Genomic DNA, 20,629 nt, shown 5'->3' with positions numbered 1-20,629 from the left:
GTACTCCCGGCTCAGAGGGAGCACCGGTAAGTACTCCCGGCTCAGAGGGAGCACCGGTAAGTACTCCCGGCTCAGAGGGAGCACCGGTAAGTCCTCCCGGCTCAGAGGGAGCACCAGTAAGTCCTCCCGGCTCAGAGGGAGCACCGGTAAGTCCTCCCGGCTCAGATGGAACACCTGTAAGTCCTCCCGGCACAGAGAGAGCACCGGTAAGTCCTCCCAACTCAGAGGGAGCACCGGTAAGTACTCCCGGCACAGAGGGAGCACCGGTAAGTACTCCCAGCACAAAGGGAGCACCGGTAAGTACTTCATACACAGAGGGAGCACCGGTAAGTACCACCGACACAGAGGGAGCACCAGTAAGTCCTCCAGGCAAGGAGGGAGCACCAGTAAGTTCTCCCGGCACAGAGACAGCACCGGTAAGTAGTCCCGGCACAGAGGGAGCACCAGTAAAGACTCCCAGCACAGAGGGAGCACCGGTAAGTACTCCCAGGACAGAGAGAGCACCAGTAAGTACTTCAGACACAGAGACAGCACCGGTAAGTATTCCAGGCACAGAGGGAGCACCGGTAAGTACTCCCAGGACAGAGGGAGCACCGGTAAGTACTCCCAGCACAGAGGGAGCACCGTTAAGTACTCCCGGCACAGAGGGAGCACCGGTAAGTACTCCCAGGACAGAGGGAGCACCGGTAAGTACTCCCAGCACAGAGGGAGCACCGGTAAGTACTCCCGGCACAGAGGGAGCACCGGTAAGTACTCCCAGGACAGAGGGAGCACCGGTAAGTACTCCCAGCACAGAGGGAGCACCGGTAAGTACTCCCGGCACGGAGGGAGCACCGGTAAGTACTCCCAGGACAGAGGGAGCACCGGTTAGTACTCCCAGGACAGAGGGAGCACCGGTAAGTACTCCCAGGACAGAGGGAGCACCGGTAAGTATTCCAGGCACAGAGGGAGCACCAGCAAGTACTCCCAGGACAGAAAGAGAAGGGTTAGTAATCCCAGCACAGAGACTGTACCGGTAAGTACTCCAGACACAGAAAGGGCAGCGGTAAGTACTCAAGGCACAGAGAGTGCAGTACAGTCACACAGCATAGGGAGTGCAGTACAGTCTCACACAGCATAAAGAGCAGTACAGTCACACAGCAAAGAGAGTGCAGTACAGTCTCACACAGCATGAAGAGAGCAGTACAGTCACACAGCATGAAGAGTGCAGTACAGTCACAAAACATAGAGAGTGCAGTACAGTCATGCAGCATAGAGCATACAGTACAGTCACACAGCGTAGAGCGTGCAGTACAGTCACAAAACAGAGAGTGCATTACAGTCACCCAGTGTAGAGAATGCAGTATGGTGACACAGCATAGATAGTGCAGTACAGTCACAAAACATAGAGAGTGTAGTACAGTCACACAGCGTAGAGCATGCAGTACAGTCACACATCATAGGGAGTGCAGTACAGTTACACAGCATAGAGCATGCAGTACAGTACAGTCACACAGCATGTACAGTGCAGTACAGTCACACAGCATAAAGCGTGCAGTACAGTTACAAAACAGAGTCACACAGCATAGAGCATGCAGTACAGTCACACAGCATAGAGCATGCAGTACAGTCACACAGCATAGGGAGTGCAGTACAGTCACACAGCTTAGAGCGTGCAGTACAGTCACACAGCATAGGGAGTGCAGTACAGTCACACAGCGTGGAGCGTGCAGTACAGTCACACAGCCTGGAGCGTGCAGTACAGTCACACCGCATAGAGAGTGCAGTATAGTCACACAGCATAGAGAGTGCAGTACAGTCACACAGCGTAGAGCGTGCAGTACAGTCACACAGCGTGCAGTACAGTCACACAGCTTAGAGCATGCAGTACAGCCACACAGCTTAGAGAGGACAGTACAGTCACACAGCATAGAGCGTGCAGTACAGTCACACAGCATAGAGAGTGCAGTACAGTCACACAGCATAGAGAGTGCAGTACAGTCACACAGCATAGAGCGTGCAGTACAGTCACACAGCGTAGAGAGTGCAGTACAGTCACACAGCGTAGAGCGTGCAGTACAGTCACACAGCTTAGAGCGTGCAGTACAGTCACACAGCTTAGAGCATGCAGTACAGTCACACAGCTTAGAGAGTGCAGTACAGTCACACAGCGTAGAGCCTGCAGTACAGTCACACAGCTCAGAGATTGCAGTACAGTCACACAGCGTAGAGAGTGCAGTACAGTCACACAGCGTAGAGCGTGCAGTACAGTCACACAGCGTAGAGCGTGCAGTACAGTCACACAGCTTAGAGCTTGCAGTACAGTCACATAGCTTAGAGAGTGCAGTACAGTCACACAGCATGTAGAGTGCAGTACAGTCACACAGCATAGAGAGTGCAGTACAGTCACACAGCATAGAGCGTGCAGTACAGTCACACAGCATAGAGCGTGCAGTACAGTCACACAGCGTAGAGAGTGCAGTACAGTCACACAGCGTAGAGCGTGCAGTACAGTCACACAGCTTAGAGCGTGCAGTACAGTCACACAGCTTAGAGCATGCAGTACAGTCACACAGCTTAGAGAGTGCAGTACAGTCACACAGCGTAGAGCCTGCAGTACAGTCACACAGCTCAGAGATTGCAGTACAGTCACACAGCGTAGAGAGTGCAGTACAGTCACACAGCGTAGAGCGTGCAGTACAGTCACACAGCTTAGAGCATGCAGTACAGTCACATAGCTTAGAGAGTGCAGTACAGTTACACAGCGTAGAGCGTGCAGTACAGTCACACAGCGTAGAGCCTGCAGTACAGTCACACAGCTCAGAGATTGCAGTACAGTCACACAGCGTAGAGCGTGCAGTACAGTCACACAGCTAAGAGATTGCAGTACAGTCACACAGCATGTAGAGTGCAGTACAGTCGACAGACCAAAGACGGATGATAGTACAGTGGTCATACATCAGACAATCTGTTTGCGTAGAGATAATTGCAATGTAATTAGGAGACAACGGGTTACTGGTAAATGAATCATCCAGATGCCGGTAACTGCTGGAAAGTGAATGAGTTCTGTCCGCTCCCAGTATTCATGGAGCAGGTTGTGATACATCTATGGAAAGTCCTTTTCCCCCTCCAGCTTTTATGTTGTCAATTAGCCCCTGATAATCTGTGTCCGAGCGCACCCCTTTGTGTCTGCCCCCCTGAGCGGCATTGTGCTGGGTGAATGATGAGGGGGCGGCTGCTGACAACGTCTGTTTCATGGTAGATAGGAGCAGACAAGCAGCAACGCTACCCAAATATCAACATCTCTTCATGACCTTTCCACTGACCTATTGCCATGGTTACTGCCCCGCAGATGCCATTACTGAGGCCCAGGAACACTTGTAGCATGTGCACCTTGGTAACACCATGTGGCGCTGCAGATGGGGCAGATGTAACGTGCACCTGGGTAACAGCATGCTGCGCTGCAGTGGGGAAGATGTAACATGTGCAGAGAGAGTTAGATTTGTCATTCATACATGCCTACTCTTCTGGGCACAGCCAGGAGGCTCCCGAAAATCTGGTGGCACTTCCGGCTCCCTGAGAAAATTTGAAAGTCTCCCGCATTACGCTTCAAGGCCGAGGCTACAAAGACAAAACTGTGTCTCCATGCCCCTGGTCTGCCTCCTCCACGCACCCTCCTCTGTGATCTGGCTGCTCCGTCCGGGAGGGATCAGCCTTTAAGGAGATAAGTATAACATTTGGCTTGGGGGTGTTCAAACTGGAATCTAAACTACATTGTAAGAGTCGGCGCTGCGGAACCCTTGTGGCGCCATATAAATAAACAATAATAATAAAGTGTGGGCTACATTCAAAAGCAGGCAGTGTTTACCCTGCACAGAAACAATATATATGTACCAGTTACCAGCCCGTCAAAATGAAGGAATTACATAACTCTAATGTCAGCGCCATCGGGGGTCATGTATTGTCCGTCGGGAGCACAACATGAATTCCCCCCTTAGAGGTGAGGAGCAGACACAAAGTTGCATGCTCGTTTTTCTTTATTTACAAACATGAATCAGGCCCCAAACACAGAAACAGCAGCAGAACCCAGATAGGACTAGCGTGGGGAATACTGTAGTATAACATTAATGACAAGTCCACGGGATTTACTAAGTCAGGCGAGTCAGGAGATAACGGTGCTTGGTAGGAGGAAAGTATTGTCTGGAATGAATAACACTTCTCATGCCCAAAGAGCTAACAGTCCTATTGCTCTTCAGTAATAGTGTATATGAAGGAGGATGTAATATATAGTGTATATAGATGAGGATGTAATATATAGTGTATATACAGTTGTGCTCATAAGGTTACATACCCTAGCAGCAGAATGTGTGATTTTCTGGCCATTTGTCAGAGAATATGAATGATAACTCACAGACTTTTCTGTCACTCATGGTCAGTGGCTGGGTGACGCCATTTATTGTCACACATCTGTGTTTACTCTTTTTATATCATAATGACAACAGAAACTACCCAAATGACCCTGATCAAAACATACATACCCTGGAGATTTTGGCCTGATAACAAGTTGACACAAATGGGTGTGAATGGCTATTAAAGGTAACCATCCTCACCTGTGATCTGTTTGCTTGTAATCAGTGTGTGGGTATAAAAGGTCAGTGAGTTTCTGGTCTCCTGAAAGACCCTTGCATCTTTCACCCAGTGCTGCACTGACATTTCTGGATTCTGAGACATGGGGAAAGCAAAATAATTGTCAAAGTATCTGAGGGAAAAGGCAGTTGAACTGTATAAAACAGGAAAGGGCTATAAAAAGATAGCCAATCAATTGAGAATGCCAATCAGCAGTGTTCAAACTCTAATTAAGAAGTGGATAATGAGGGATTCTGTGGAAACCAAATCACGGCCAGGTAGACCAATAACAATTTCAGCCACAACTGCCAGGAAAATTGTTCGGATGCAAAGAAAAATCCACAAATAACTTCAGCTGAAATACAGGACTCTCTGAAAAAATTGGTGTGGTTGTTTCAATAAGGAGGAATTTGAAGAAAAATGGCTGCATGGTCGAGTCGCCAAAAGAAAGCCATTACTACGCAAATGCCACAAAGCATCCTGCTTACAGTACTCCAAACAGCACAGAGACCAGCCTCAAAACTTCTGGAACAAAGTTATTTGGAGCGATGAGACCAAAATTGACCTTTTTGGCCACAACCATAAACGTTACACTTGGAGAGGAGTCAGCAAGGCCTATGATGAAAGGTACACCATTCCTACTGTGAAACACGGAGGTGGATCGCTGATGTTTTGGGGATGTGTGAGCTACAAAGGCACTGGGAACTTGGTCAAAAGTGATGGCAAGATGAATGCAGCATGTTATCAGAAAATACTGGAGGAAAATCTGCACTCATCGGCCCGGAAGCTGCGCATGGGACGTACTTGGACGGTCCAACATGACAATGACCCAAAACAACAGGAACTGGAGGCTTTCTGCCAGGAAGAATGGGCGGCTTTACCATCGGAGAAAATAAAGAGCCTCATCCACAACTACCACAAAACACTTCCAGCTGTCATTGATGTAAAGGGGGCTATACACAATATTAGGAACTGGGGTATGTAAACTTATGAGCACAACTGTATATGAAGCTGTTGTGTTGTATCACGTGATTCCTAGTAAGTGTCTCAGACGGGACCGCACCGGGGGAATCGGAACCATGATCATCGCCATTTCCCAGCAGCAGCCTCAGGGCCCAATTCACACCTGCTCGCTAGGTCCCGCAGAACGCACGCCCACCCAGGCGTTGCGCTGCAAGTGGATGTGTACACTTACATGTGCACGCACAGAGGGGAACCCATTTGGTTGTCACTCACATCAAATAATTTATCCTCCGTACGTTGTGAATAATCCGCCAGGATTTACTTTTCATTCGGACACTTTCCAACGAATCAGGGGTGGGCGCTAACGTCATGTGAGGGGAACACCTGTGGTGGCTGGGATCTACCCTTTCTATGAGGGTGCTCACCTTTTTGTGGGCACCCCCATGAAACACTGAGCGGACCCCAGCGAATGGCCACTGCCTGTTACCCCGGCTGCATATGGGCATTTGAGGGGCGGCGATAAGTCGTGGGCTAAAAAATCCCATTCAAAAAAGAAAAGGTTCATTGACTTCGGCTTCTGTGATTGGCCAGAAGCTGTGAATCTGCTGTCCAATCACAGCAGCCCGTCAAAGAAGCTTCCAGAAGTGCCGCTTTTACCAGTTTTTTTTTTATGGGATTTTTTAGCCCACGGTTTAGCCCCGCCCCCGGCGCTTCATCACCTTCAGTTGTCAGTGGGAGGCACGCTTATCGGTGCCTCACAAACTAAGTACAAAGTTAAAAATTACTAATATAAAGAAAATACTTATGAGACAGAATATGTGTCCTAGGTATATTCTTTGTATTATTATAAATAAAAAAATGACAGGGGAAGCACTGCCGCCCCTGACTGCACGTCCCCAATAGGCGAAACTTTTTTTTTTGCATCATAAGCATTGGGAACGATTTCCCAGAGTTCCAGGAGAGAAGCAAATTGTGTGAATAGTATTTGGCTCTGTCCTGTGTCCTCCTAGCAAGACAAATTCTCTACCTCTGCTTTTCTTACCTCTTCTCCAATTGCAATCACCCGCACCAAACAATGACCTGTTATGGGTTACTGCAATTGGAAAAGAGGTGTTAAGAAGCAGAAGCGGGATCATCTGGGGAGCGGATTGTTTGGCGCAGGGATTGTGCTGTATATAGAGAGCTGAATCTTATCTGATAAAGATTGAATTGTGCTCTCTGCCCCCCGCCACTGCCCGTCCATACATTGATTGGTATTGTGATGGCGGTCGCGGGCAGGGAGAGGAATCAGCGGCTCTTTCACACAGAACACTTTCAGCAGCTTTACTGAGTATTGAATAAAGATCTGTTCCCATCCCAGACTCCGACACATAATGGATGGAGACAGACGTTGCCGACATGCTCCTCCCGTCGACATTTTTTTTACGACTGTTATGGTGTCTATTTAATAAACATCATACAGGATAATTTCGGTTGGGGAGTGCTGACTGCGGGGGGGCAAGAGACCCGGTACAAGGTCCAGCCCTGTGATGTTTATGTTTGCCACTGTATATGAGCCAAAGCCGCACTGCGCACAGGCAGCCATTGTGTAGCCGGCATTTGGGGGCGTAACCTGGAGTGGCGTGAGAAGGGCGGGCACGTTGGGGTAGTTTGTTGGGCGTGCTGACAGGTCAGAAGGGAAGCAGCACCGTCGTGTCTGAGACAAGATGGTGGTCCGATCTGCGCCCAATATGTAGGCGGATGTGAAGTGCCAGCAGTCATTAGCATATTTTTGCAATTGCACAGCGAGCAAATCGCATTTGCGCACGACTGCGAACCAGCCGGAATTGTCGAGAGATCACAGGTTACAGCGGACGGGGTCATTTATTTATTACCGTTTCTTATATAGCGCAGCTTATTCTGTCGCGCTTTACAATTGGATAATGGGGTAATGGCGTTACCCCGGGTAACACTGACCAATAAGGTCACAGAAATAAATAATAAATAAATGTAAATGAATATCAACAAAAGGCTGCATAATATACAAGTAACGTGCACCAGGCTCTGCGCTCTGCACCAGGCTCTGCGCTCTGCACCAGGCTCTGCACTCTGCACCAGGCTCTGCACCAGGCTCTGCTCCGACAGCAGCAAGTGTGACATCACCAGTGACAGACATGTGACAGCAGCGAGTGTGACCTCACCGGTGACAAACATGTGAAAGCAGCAAGTGTGACGACACCAGTGACAGACATGTAACAGCAGCAAGTGTGATGTCACCGGTGACAAACAAGTGAAATCAGCAAGTGTGACGTCACCGGTGACAAACATGTGACAGCAGCAAGTGTGACGTCACCGGTGACAGGCATGCGACAGCAGCAAGTGTGACATCACTGGTGACAGACATGTGACAGCAGCAAGTGTGATGTCACCGGTGACAGACATGTGACAGCAGCAAGTGTGATGTCACCGGTGACAGACATGTGACAGCAGCAAGTGTGACATCACCAGTGACAGACATGTGACAGCAGCAAGCGTTTGTCACCGGTGACAGACATGTGACAGCAGCAAGTATGACGTCACCGGTGACAGCTATGTAACTGCGGCAAGTGTGACATCACCAGTGACAAGCATGTGACATCAGCAAGTGACAAGAGATGTGACAGCAGCAAGTGTGACGTCACCGATGACAGACATGTAACAGCAGCAAGTGTGACGTCACCGATGACAGACATGTGACAGCAGCAAATGTGACGTCATCTGTGACAGCAACAAGTGTGACGTCACCAGTGACAGCCATGTAACTGCAGCAAGTGTGATGTCACCGGTAACAAGCATGTGACAGCAGCAAGTGTGACGTCACCGATGACAAACATGAGACATCAGCAAGTGACAGGAGATGTGACAGCACCAGTGACAGAGATGAGACAGCGCAAAGTGTGAGCCAGTCACAGAGAGAGAGAACGAGTATGGCAGCACAAGTGGTAAAGCATGGAATGGGCATATGTGTGGCAGCCCCAGTGATAGAATAGAAGTGTCACCAAGTACCGTGAAGAACGCATTATTCGTGGCCTGGCTCCCTTGTATGATGCCCATTAGCGGGTAATGCCCCGTGGCACTGTGCACATGCTGTGGGTGACCCTGAGCAGGCAGTGCCAGCACAACACTGATGTCTTCTCCTAATGATTGTGCGGCACATTAATCCCAGCAGTCTCTGTGCGGACACTGCCAGTGTTACAGGCGGACAATGGGATCTCTCATAGAGGAAGAGTAATGGCAGCCAGAGGTCTCACAAAGCCCCATTCAGGGCAAACTACTATTGTCTGCTCACAATTAGCTGGGACCTGATTAATGAAGAGGATTTATTAGCTGATAACGGCTTTCTACTGCTTAATACAGTGAGGACTTACTCAGATTCATTATCTAGACACTTCTGGTGCCCACAGGCTGAGGGCCCCCATTCTGTCTGCGGCACAGAGAGAAGGGGAGAGGGGTCTACACCACAGGCTGAGGGCCCCCATTCTGTCTGTGGCACAGAGAGAAGGGGGAGAGGGGTCTACACCACAGGCTGAGGGCCCCCATTCTGTCTGCGGCACAGAGAGAAGGGGAGAGGGATCTACACCAGAGGCTGAGGGCCCCCATTCTGTCTGCGGCACAGAGAGAAGGGGAGAGGGGTCTACACCACAGGCTGAGGGCCCCCATTCTGTCTGCGGCACAGAGAGAAGGGGAGAGGGGTCTACACCACAGGCTGAGGGCCCCCATTCTGTCTGCGGCACAGAGAGAAGGGGGTGAGGGGTCTACACCACAGGCTGAGGGTCCCCATTCTGTCTGCGGCACAGAGAGAAGGGGAGAGGGGTCTACACCACAGGCTGAGGGCCCCCATTCTGTCTGCGGCACAGAGAGAAGGGGAGAGGGGTCTACACCACAGGCTGAGGGCCCCCATTCTGTCTGCGGCACAGAGAGAAGGGGAGAGGGGTCTACACCACAGGCTGAGGGCCCCCATTCTGTCTGCGGCACAGAGAGAAGGGGGTGAGGGGTCTACACCACAGGCTGAGGGTCCCCATTCTGTCTGCGGCACAGAGAGAAGGGGAGAGGGGTCTACACCAGAGGCCGAGGGTCCCCATTCTGTCTGCGGCACAGAGAGAAGGGGAGAGGGGTCTACACCACAGGCTGAGGGCCCCCATTCTGTCTGCGGCACAGAGAGAAGGGGAGAGGGGTCTACACCACAGGCTGAGGGCCCCCATTCTGTCTGCGGCACAGAGAGAAGGGGGAGAGGGGTCTACACCAGAGGCTGAGGGCCCCCATTCTGTCTGCGGCACAGAGAGAAGGGGGTGAGGGGTCTACACCAGAGGCCGGGGGCCCCCAGTCTGCGGCACAGAGAGAAGGGGAGAGGGGTCTACACCAGAGGCCGGGGGCCCCCAGTCTGCGGCACAGAGAGAAGGGGAGAGGGGTCTACAGCAGAGGCCGAGGGTCCCCAGTCTGCGGCACAGAGAGAAGGGGAGAGGGGTCTACACCAGAGGCCGGGGGCCCCCAGTCTGCGGCACAGAGAGAAGGGGAGAGGGGTCTACAGCAGAGGCCGAGGGTCCCCAGTCTGCGGCACAGAGAGAAGGGGAGAGGGGTCTACACCAGAGGCCGGGGGACCCCAGTCTGCGGCACGGAGAGAAGGGGGTGAGGGGTCTACACCAGAGGCCGAGGGTCCCCAGTCTGCGGTACGGAGAGAAGGGGAGAGGGGTCTACACCAGAGGCCGAGGGCCCCCAGTCGTTGGCAGGGAGAGAAGGGGGTGAGGGGTCTACACCAGAGGCTGGGAGCCCCCAGTCTGCAGCACGGAGAGAAGGGGGTGAGGGGTCTAAACCAGAGGCCGAGGGCCCCCAGTCTGCGGCACAGAGAGAAGGGGAGAGGGGTCTACACCAGAGGCCCGGGCCCCCCAGTCTGCCGCACGGACAGAAGGGGGTGAGGGGTCTACACCAGAGGCCGAGGGTCCCCAGTCTGCGGCATGGACAGAAGGGGGTGAGGGGCCTACACCAGAGGCCGAGGGTCCCCAGTCTGCGGCATGGAAAGATGGAGAGAAGGGGGTGAGGGGTCTACACCAGAGGCCTAGGGTCCCCAGTCTGTGGCACAGAGAGAAGGGGGAGAGGGGTCTACACCAGAGGCCGAGGGTCCCTAGTCTGTGGCCCGGACAGAAGGGGGTGAGGGTTTTACACCAGAGGCCGAGGGTCCCCAGTCTGTGGCCCGGACAAAAGGGGGTGAGGGGTCTACACCAGAGGCCGAGGGTCCCCAGTCTGCGGCACGGACAGAAGGGGAAGAGGGGTCTACAGTATTGTATATTATAGGGATTATATGCCAGGTACCTGGTTGTACTAACAGCGCATTCAACAACTCCACTGGGACGAAGCAGAAGCTAAACTAAGATACAGTATGTTCCGCCATCAACGACAAAGCCGGCGACGCAGCCTGTTCCGCTAATACAAACCGCTCTGCTCCCCAAACCCCCTCTACATGTATTTATCATTTACATATTACAGAAACGGACGTGGATCACGAATCACACAGGTTGTCAGGCACCAGGTCTGCGTCGGGCCTGTATATGCCGCGCTCTCCGGCACCAGGTCTGCGTCGGGCCTGTATATGCCGCGCTCTCCGGCAGCAGGTGTGCGTCGGGCCTGTATATGCCGCACTCTCCGGCGGCAGGTCTGTGTCGGGCCTGTATATGCCGCACTCTCCGGCGTAGACGATACTAGGAGGGATCCGCAGCACGCGCTGCATTTATCCTACTTTAGTGAGACAGTAACAGGCGGCTCCGCTCATTTGTAACAATTAGGCGAGGGCCGTGTAAAGCAGTTTTGCTGGAGAGTCCTATCGCTCATGTTGGCTAATTCTTCTGTCCGGCTGACGGATGGAGGGGACGGTAATTGGTTGGACAGCCAGCGACCGGAACTGGCGATGGCATTCATTAAGCTGTGGCAGCTGCATCCGTCACCCGGGGAGATATCCAGAGGCTTCTCCAGCATCGGCCGAATGTGAGAGACGCGGCAGGAGGATGCCGGGGATCGGGCACCACTTCCCTGCGACCGCACTCATCAGACCTGACTGACCAATCAGAATAGAAGAATCGGGCCAGTAACATCCACTCCGATCACACGCACCCCAGCGAGAAGGTCTGATTCAGGCCGGTAACATCCACTCCGATCACACGCACCCCAGCGAGCAGGTCTGATTCAGGCCGGTTACATCCACTCCGAACACACGCACCCCAGCGAGCAGGTCTGATTCAGGCCGGTGACATCCACTCCGAACACACGCAGCCCAGCGAGAAGGTCTGATTCAGGCCGGTTACATCCACTCTGAACACACGCAGCCCAGCGAGAAGGTCTGATTCAGGCCGGTTACATCCACTCCGAACACACGCACCCCAGCGAGCAGGTCTGATTCAGGCCGGTGACATCCACTCCGAACACACGCACCCCAGCGAGAAGGTCTGATTCAGGCCGGTGACATCCACTCCGAACACACGCAGCCCAGCGAGAAGGTCTGATTCAGGCCGGTTACATCCACTCCGAACACACGCAGCCCAGCGAGCAGGTCTGATTAAGGCCGGTTACATCCACTCCCAACACACGCAGCCCAGCGAGCAGGTCTGATTCAGGCCGGTTACATCCACTCCCAACACACGCAGCTCAGCGAGCAGGTCTGATTCGGGCCGGTAACGTCCACTCCGAACACACGCAGCCCAGCGAGCAGGTCTGATTCAGACCGGTTACATCCACTCCGAACACACGCAGCCCAGCGAGCAGGTTTGATTCAGGCCGGTAACGTCCACTCCGAACACACGCAGCCCAGCGAGCAGGTCTGATTCAGGCCGGTACACAGGCAGCCCAGCGAGCAGGTCTGATTCAGGCCGGTGACATCCACTCCCAACACACGCAGCCCAGCGAGAAGGTCTGATTCGGGCCGGTAACATGCACTCCGAACACACGCAGCCCAGCGAGAAGGTCTGATTCAGGCCGGTGACATCCACTCCCAACACACGTAGCCCAGCGAGCAGGTCTGATTCAGGCCGGTTACATCCACTCCGAACACATGCAGCCCAGCGAGAAGGTCTGATTCGGGCCGGTAACATCCACTCCGAACACACGCAGCCCAGCGAGCAGGTCTGATTCAGGCCGGTACACAGGCAGCCCAGCGAGAAGGTATGATTCAGGCCGGTAACATCCACTCCGAACACACGCAGCCCAGCGAGCAGGTCTGATTCAGGCCGGTTACATCCACTGCGAACACACGCAACCCAGCGAGAAGGTCTGATTCGGGCCGGTTACATCCACTCCGAACACACGCAGCCTAGCGAGAAGGTCTGATTCGGGCCGGTAACATCCACTCTGAACACACGCAGCCCAGCGAGCAGGTCTGATTTGGGCCGGTACACAGGCAGCCCAGCGAGAAGGTCTGATTCGGGCCGGTACCATCCACTCCGAACACACGCAGCCCAGCGAGAAGGTCTGATTCGGGCCGGTACCATCCACTCCGAACACACGCAGCCCAGCGAGAAGGTCTGATTCGGGCCGGTACCATCCACTCCGAACACACGCAGCCCAGCGAGAAGGTCTGATTCGGGCCGGTACCATCCACTCCGAACACACGCAGCCCAGCGAGCAGGTCTGATTCAGGCCGGTAACGTCCACTCCGAACACACGCAGCCCAGCGAGAAGGTCTGATTAAGGCCGGTACACAGGCAGCCCAGAGAGCAGGTCTGATTCAGGCCGGTTACATCCACTCCCAACACACGCAGCCCAGCGAGAAGGTCTGATTCGGGCCGGTACCATCCACTCCGAACACACGCAGCCCAGCGAGAAGGTCTGATTAAGGCCGGTACACAGGCAGCCCAGAGAGCAGGTCTGATTCAGGCCGGTTACATCCACTCCGAACACACGCAGCCCAGCGAGCAGGTCTGATTCAGGCCGGTTACATCCACTCCGAACACACGCAGCCCAGCGAGCAGGTCTGATTCAGGCCGGTTACATCCACTCCGAACACACGCAGCCCAGCCAGCAGGTCTGATTCAGGCCGGTAACATCCACTCCGAACACGCGCAGCCCAGCGAGCAGGTCTGATTCAGGCCGGTTACATCCACTCCCAACACACGCAGCCCACGGAGCAGGTCTGATTCAGGCCGGTTACATCCACTCCCAACACACGCAGCCCAGCGAGCAGGTTTGATTCAGGCCGGTTACATCCACTCCGAACACACGCAGCCCAGCGAGCAGGTCTGATTCAGGCCGGTTACATCCACTCCGAACACACGCAGCCCAGCGAGCAGGTCTGATTCAGGCCGGTAACATCCACTCCCAACACACGCAGCCCAGCGAGCAGGTCTGATTCGGGCCAGTTACATCCACTCCGAACACACGCAGCCCAGCGAGCAGGTCTGATTCAGACCGGTTACATCCACTCCGAACACACGCAGCCCAGCGAGAAGGTCTGATTCAGGCCGGTTACATCCACTCCGAACACACGCAGCCCAGCGAGCAGGTCTGATTCAGGCCGGTTACATCCACTCCGAACACACGCAGCCCAGCGAGCAGGTCTGATTCAGGCCGGTGACATCCACTCCCAACACACGCAGCCCACGGAGCAGGTCTGATTCAGGCCGGTTACATCCACTCCCAACACACGCAGCCCACGGAGCAGGTCTGATTCAGGCCGGTTACATCCACTCCCAACACACGCAGCCCAGCGAGCAGGTTTGATTCAGGCCGGTAACGTCCACTCCGAACACACGCAGCCCAGCGAGCAGGTCTGATTCAGGCCGGTAACGTCCACTCCGAACACATGCAGCCCAGCGAGCAGGTCTGATTCAGACCGGTTACATCCACTCCCAACACACGCAGCCCAGCGAGCAGGTTTGATTCAGGCCGGTAACGTCCACTCCGAACACACGCAGCCCAGCGAGCAGGTTTGATTCAGGCCGGTTACATCCACTCCGAACACACGCAGCCCAGCGAGAAGGTCTGATTCAGGCCGGTTACATCCACTCCGAACACACGCAGCCCAGCGAGCAGGTCTGATTCAGGCCGGTTACATCCACTCCGAACACACGCAGCCCAGCGAGCAGGTCTGATTCAGGCCGCTAACGTCCACTCCGAACACACGCAGCCCAGCGAGCAGGTCTGATTCAGGCCGGTAACATCCACTCCCAACACACGCAGCCCAGCGAGCAGGTCTGATTCGGGCCAGTTACATCCACTCCGAACACACGCAGCCCAGCGAGCAGGTCTGATTCAGACCGGTTACATCCACTCCGAACACACGCAGCCCAGCGAGAAGGTCTGATTCAGGCCGGTTACATCCACTCCGAACACACGCAGCCCAGCGAGCAGGTCTGATTCAGGCCGGTTACATCCACTCCGAACACACGCAGCCCAGCGAGCAGGTCTGATTCAGGCCGGTGACATCCACTCCCAACACACGCAGCCCACGGAGCAGGTCTGATTCAGGCCGGTTACATCCACTCCCAACACACGCAGCCCACGGAGCAGGTCTGATTCAGGCCGGTTACATCCACTCCCAACACACGCAGCCCAGCGAGCAGGTTTGATTCAGGCCGGTAACGTCCACTCCGAACACACGCAGCCCAGCGAGCAGGTCTGATTCAGGCCGGTAACGTCCACTCCGAACACATGCAGCCCAGCGAGCAGGTCTGATTCAGACCGGTTACATCCACTCCCAACACACGCAGCCCAGCGAGCAGGTTTGATTCAGGCCGGTAACGTCCACTCCGAACACACGCAGCCCAGCGAGCAGGTTTGATTCAGGCCGGTTACATCCACTCCGAACACACGCAGCCCAGCGAGAAGGTCTGATTCAGGCCGGTTACATCCACTCCGAACACACGCAGCCCAGCGAGCAGGTCTGATTCAGGCCGGTTACATCCACTCCGAACACACGCAGCCCAGCGAGCAGGTCTGATTCAGGCCGCTAACGTCCACTCCGAACACACGCAGCCCAGCGAGCAGGTCTGATTCAGGCCGGTTACATCCACTCCGAACACACGCAGCCCAGCGAGCAGGTCTGATTCAGGCCGGTGACATCCACTCCCAACACACGCAGCCCAGCGAGCAGGTCTGATTCAGGCCGGTAACGTCCACTCCGAACACACGCAGCCCAGCGAGAAGGTCTGATTCAGGCCGGTTACATCCACTCCGAACACACGCAGCCCAGCGAGCAGGTCTGATTCGGGCCGGTTACATCCACTCCGAACACACGCAGCCCAGCGAGCAGGTCTGATTCAGGCCGGTGACATCCACTCCCAACACACGCAGCCCACGGAGCAGGTCTGATTCAGGCCGGTTACATCCACTCCCAACACACGCAGCCCAGCGAGCAGGTGTGATTCAGGCCGGTAACGTCCACTCCGAACACACGCAGCCCAGCGAGCAGGTCTGATTCAGGCCGGTGACATCCACTCCCAACACACGCAGCCCAGCGAGCAGGTCTGATTCAGGCCGGTTACATCCACTCCCAACACACGCAGCCCAGCGAGCAGGTTTGATTCAGGCCGGTTACATCCACTCCGAACACACGCAGCCCAGCGAGAAGGTCTGATTCAGGCCGGTTACATCCACTCCCAACACACGCAGCCCAGCGAGCAGGTCTGATTCAGGCCGGTAACGTCCACTCCGAACACATGCAGCCCAGCGAGCAGGTCTGATTCAGACCGGTGACATCCACTCCCAACACACGCAGCCCAGCGAGCAGGTCTGATTCAGGCCGGTACACAGGCAGCCCAGCGAGAAGGTATGATTCAGGCCGGTAACATCCACTCCGAACACACGCAGCCCAGCGAGCAGGTCTGATTCAGGCCGGTACACAGGCAGCCCAGCGAGAAGGTATGATTCAGGCCGGTAACATCCACTCCGAACACATGCAGCCCAGCGAGCAGGTCTGATTCAGGCCGGTGACACCCACTCCCAGCACACGCAGCCCAGCGAGCAGGTCTGATTCAGGCCGGTTACATCCACTCCCAACACACGCAGCCCAGCGAGCAGGTCTGATTCAGGCCGGTGACATCCACTCCCAACACACGCAGCCCAGCGAGCAGGTCTGATTCAGGCCGGTACACAGGCAGCCCAGCGAGAAGGTATGATTCAGGCCGGTAACATCCACTCCGAACACACGCAGCCCAGCGAGCAGGTCTGATTCAGGCCGGTACACAGGCAGCCCAGCGAGAAGGTATGATTCAGGCCGGTAACATCCACTCCGAACACACGCAGCCCAGCGAGCAGGTCTGATTCAGGCCGGTTACATCCACTCCGAACACACGCAGCCCAGCGAGCAGGTCTGATTCAGGCCAGTACACAGGCAGCCCAGCGAGCAGGTCTGATTCAGGCCGGTTACATCCACTGCGAACACACGCAACCCAGCGAGAAGGTCTGATTCGGGCTGGTTACATCCACTCCGATCACACGCAGCCCAGCGAGCAGGTCTGATTCAGGCCGGTAACATCCACTCCGAACACACGTAGCCCAGCGAGCAGGTCTGATTCAGGCCGGTTACATCCACTCCCAACACACGCAGCCCAGCGAGCAGGTTTGATTCAGGCCGGTAACGTCCACTCCGAACACACGCAGCCCAGCGAGCAGGTCTGATTCAGACCGGTTACATCCACTCCGAACACACGCAGCCCAGCGAGAAGGTCTGATTCAGGCCGGTTACATCCACTCCGAACACACGCAGCCCAGAGAGCAGGTCTGATTCAGGCCGGTTACATCCACTCCGAACACACGCAGCCCAGCGAGCAGGTCTGATTCAGGCCGGTGACATCCACTCCCAACACACGCAGCCCACGGAGCAGGTTTGATTCAGGCCGGTAACGTCCACTCCGAACACACGCAGCCCAGCGAGCAGGTCTGATTCAGGCCGGTAACATCCACTCCGAACACACGCACCCCAGCGAGCAGGTCTGATTCAGGCCGGTGACATCCACTCCCAACACACGCAGCCCAGCGAGCAGGTCTGATTCAGGCCGGTACACAGGCAGCCCAGCGAGAAGGTATGATTCAGGCCGGTAACATCCACTCCGAACACAGGCAGCCCAGCGAGAAGGTCTGATTCAGGCCGGTTACATCCACTGCGAACACACGCAGCTCAGCGAGAAGGTCTGATTCGGGCCGGTTACATCCACTCCGAACACACACAGCCCAGCGAGCAGGTCTGATTCAGGCCGGTTACATCCACTCCGAACACACGCAGCCCAGCGAGCAGGTCTGATTCAGGCCGGTACACAGGCAGCCCAGCGAGAAGGTATGATTCAGGCCGGTAACATCCACTCCGAACACAGGCAGCCCAGCGAGAAGGTCTGATTCAGGCCGGTTACATCCACTGCGAACACACGCAGCTCAGCGAGAAGGTCTGATTCGGGCCGGTTACATCCACTCCGAACACACACAGCCCAGCGAGCAGGTCTGATTCAGGCCGGTAACATCCACTCCGAACACACGTAGCCCAGCGAGCAGGTCTGATTCAGGCCGGTTACATCCACTCCCAACACACGTAGCCCAGCGAGCAGGTCTGATTCAGACCGGTTACATCCACTCCGAACACAAGCAGCCCAGCCAGCAGGTCTGATTCGGGACGGTTACATCCACTCCGATCACACGCAGCACAGCGAGAAGGTCTGATTCAGGCCGGTAACATCCACTCCGAACACACGCAGCCCAGCGAGCAGGTCTGATTCAGGCCGGTACACACGCAGCCCAGCGAGAAGGTCTGATTCAAGCCGGTAACATCCACTCCGAACACACGCAGCCCAGCGAGAAGGTCTGATTCAGGCCGGTACACAGGCAGCCCAGCGACAAGGTCTGAATCGGGCCGGTAACATCCACTCCGAACACACGCAGCCCAGCGAGCAGGTCTGATTCAGGCCGGTTACATCCACTCCGAACACACGCAGCCCAGCGAGAAGGTCTGATTCAGACCGGTTACATCCACTCCAAACACACACAGCCCAGCGAGCAGATCTGATTCGGGTCGGTTACATCCACTCCGAACACTGGCAGCCCAGCGAGCAGATCTGATTCGGGTCGGTTACATCCACTCCGAACACAGGCAGCCCAGCGAGAAGGTCTGATTCAGGCCGGTTACATCCACTCCGAACACACGCAGCCCAGCGAGCAGGTCTGATTCAGGCCGGTAACATCCACTCCGATCACATGCAGCCCAGCGAGCAGGTCTGATTCAGGCCGGTACACAGGCAGCCCAGCGAGAAGGTCTGAATCGGGCCGGTTACATCCACTGCGAACACACGCAGCTCAGCGAGAAGGTCTGATTCGGGCCGGTTACATCCACTCCGAACACACGCAGCCCAGCGAGAAGGTCTGATTCGGGTCGTTACATCCACTCCGAACACAGGCAGCCCAGCGAGAAGGTCTGATTCAGGCCGGTAACATCCACTCCGATCACATGCATCCCAGCGAGCAGGTCTGATTCAGGCCGGTAACATCCACTCCGAACACACGCAGAGCAGGTCTGATTCGGGCCGGTACATACGCAGCCCAGCGAGCAGGTCTGATCCGCCTAGTTTTCTTCTCCCAGGATTTGGGCTAGAAGATAACGGCAGAAGCTTTGTCACCTACACGGGGTGTATTGAGCCTTGGGGAGAGATATAGTGGTACATCCCACCACTTACCGTGCCAATACCACTCCATACTTGCCTACTTTGTATTTCTCCTCTCCGGGAGACCAGATAGCAGCAGCGTGTCAGGGGGTGGGATGAGGCGGACTTCACCAAGCCCCGCCCCCATGACAGGCAAATGAGGCAATTTGCGGTGCCGCGGATTTGGGAAGGGGCAAAAATTATGCCAAATGATGTGATTTGCGTTGTTTTAGCCCTACCCCTCGTCGCAGACCCGCGAAAATCAGTATTTAGCGCAGCGGGGTAGGGGGGCACCGTGCTTGATGCAAGAGACTTGCCCACTTTCCCGGGGTGCTGGGACCGGGATCAGATTTTCAGTAGCCTCTCGGCCATTCTGTACTAATTGCATATGTACTAACATAGTATCGCAAACGGCAGCTCTCCCGATAAGATTTGTCTTCTGTAGAGGCCGCCGGTCCCTGGACTTCTGGGTCTCCGCCAGTGACGCGGCTGTGGGGGATGCTGGGAGGGAATGGATCGGCAGCGCCTGTGATACTCTACAGCCCCGTACAGTGTGAATGTGATGCAGCCCTATGTGCAATAGGCAGGGACCACTTGACAAGCCATGATTAATGATGGGAGGGGTCAGGTGTCAGAGTCGGGGTGGCTGACCTCTCACCCCCATCAGTCGGCGATGGGGCCTCTACTGCTCCTGGGAGCGGCAAACGGCTTTCATGTCCCCTCTGAAACTTCTAGAGTTATCTTCCAGGAACACGGTGGCCCCGCCCGTGATTTATGGGACCTTTAACCAGTTGATTAATAGAGACGTCAGCAGCAATGGAACATTTTCCGCCACATGCACCATACATGGGGGTGGGCTGGCGGAGTGTACAGGCGCGGGGGCCTGGTGCAGTGTTACACTGTGCATGCGCCAATGCCCGAACCTGCCGCGGTGTGTGTCTCACCATAACTGGGGTCGGAGTGGGCATGGAGGGCTGTGGTATAGCTCCCAGACACTGTCTACATGGACAGCAAAAGGTTGACACATGAAAAGGGCCACATAAACATGAAAAAAAAAAAAAAAAACGCATGTCCACTTTTCCATGTCCACATTTTGCCTGTGCCGACACTTTGTCAATGTCATCTTATTAACGGTCAGCCATCTGGATACTGGGCTACTGAGAGGTGAGACGGACCACTGTACATTGATAAGGGCTATTGTCACATTGGGGACCTTATTCTGCAGCGTGGGACTAAACTATGACTGCGGATGGATGATTTGCATAATTATCCATTTGCAGCCTTGGGTGCGGGGCAGAAATCAATCGATGGTCGGGGACCATCAAATGATTTCTCCAGTGCTCACAGATCTGAAAAACCTCTATGGTTTCTAGGTCCAGACCGGGAAAACAGGAGGAAACGGACCATGCGGCAGGTCTCACACCTCAGGTGTAGGTGGG

The 20,629-nt window shown here is 55.0% G+C and overlaps 1 protein-coding gene across 1 annotated transcript in view; it reads right to left on the bottom strand.

Moving 5' to 3' along the window:
* Positions 1-20,629, bottom strand: part of ARID3C (AT-rich interaction domain 3C) — a 171,855-nt gene that overhangs the window by 13,158 nt on the left and 138,068 nt on the right.

This window comes from Crinia signifera, chromosome 1 (assembly GCF_055691185.1).
Source record: "Crinia signifera chromosome 1, ASM5569118v1, whole genome shotgun sequence".
Lineage (NCBI taxonomy): Eukaryota > Metazoa > Chordata > Amphibia > Anura > Myobatrachidae > Crinia > Crinia signifera.
The sequence above is the reverse complement of the archived record's forward strand: the minus strand, read 5'-3'. Positions and strand labels throughout refer to the sequence as shown.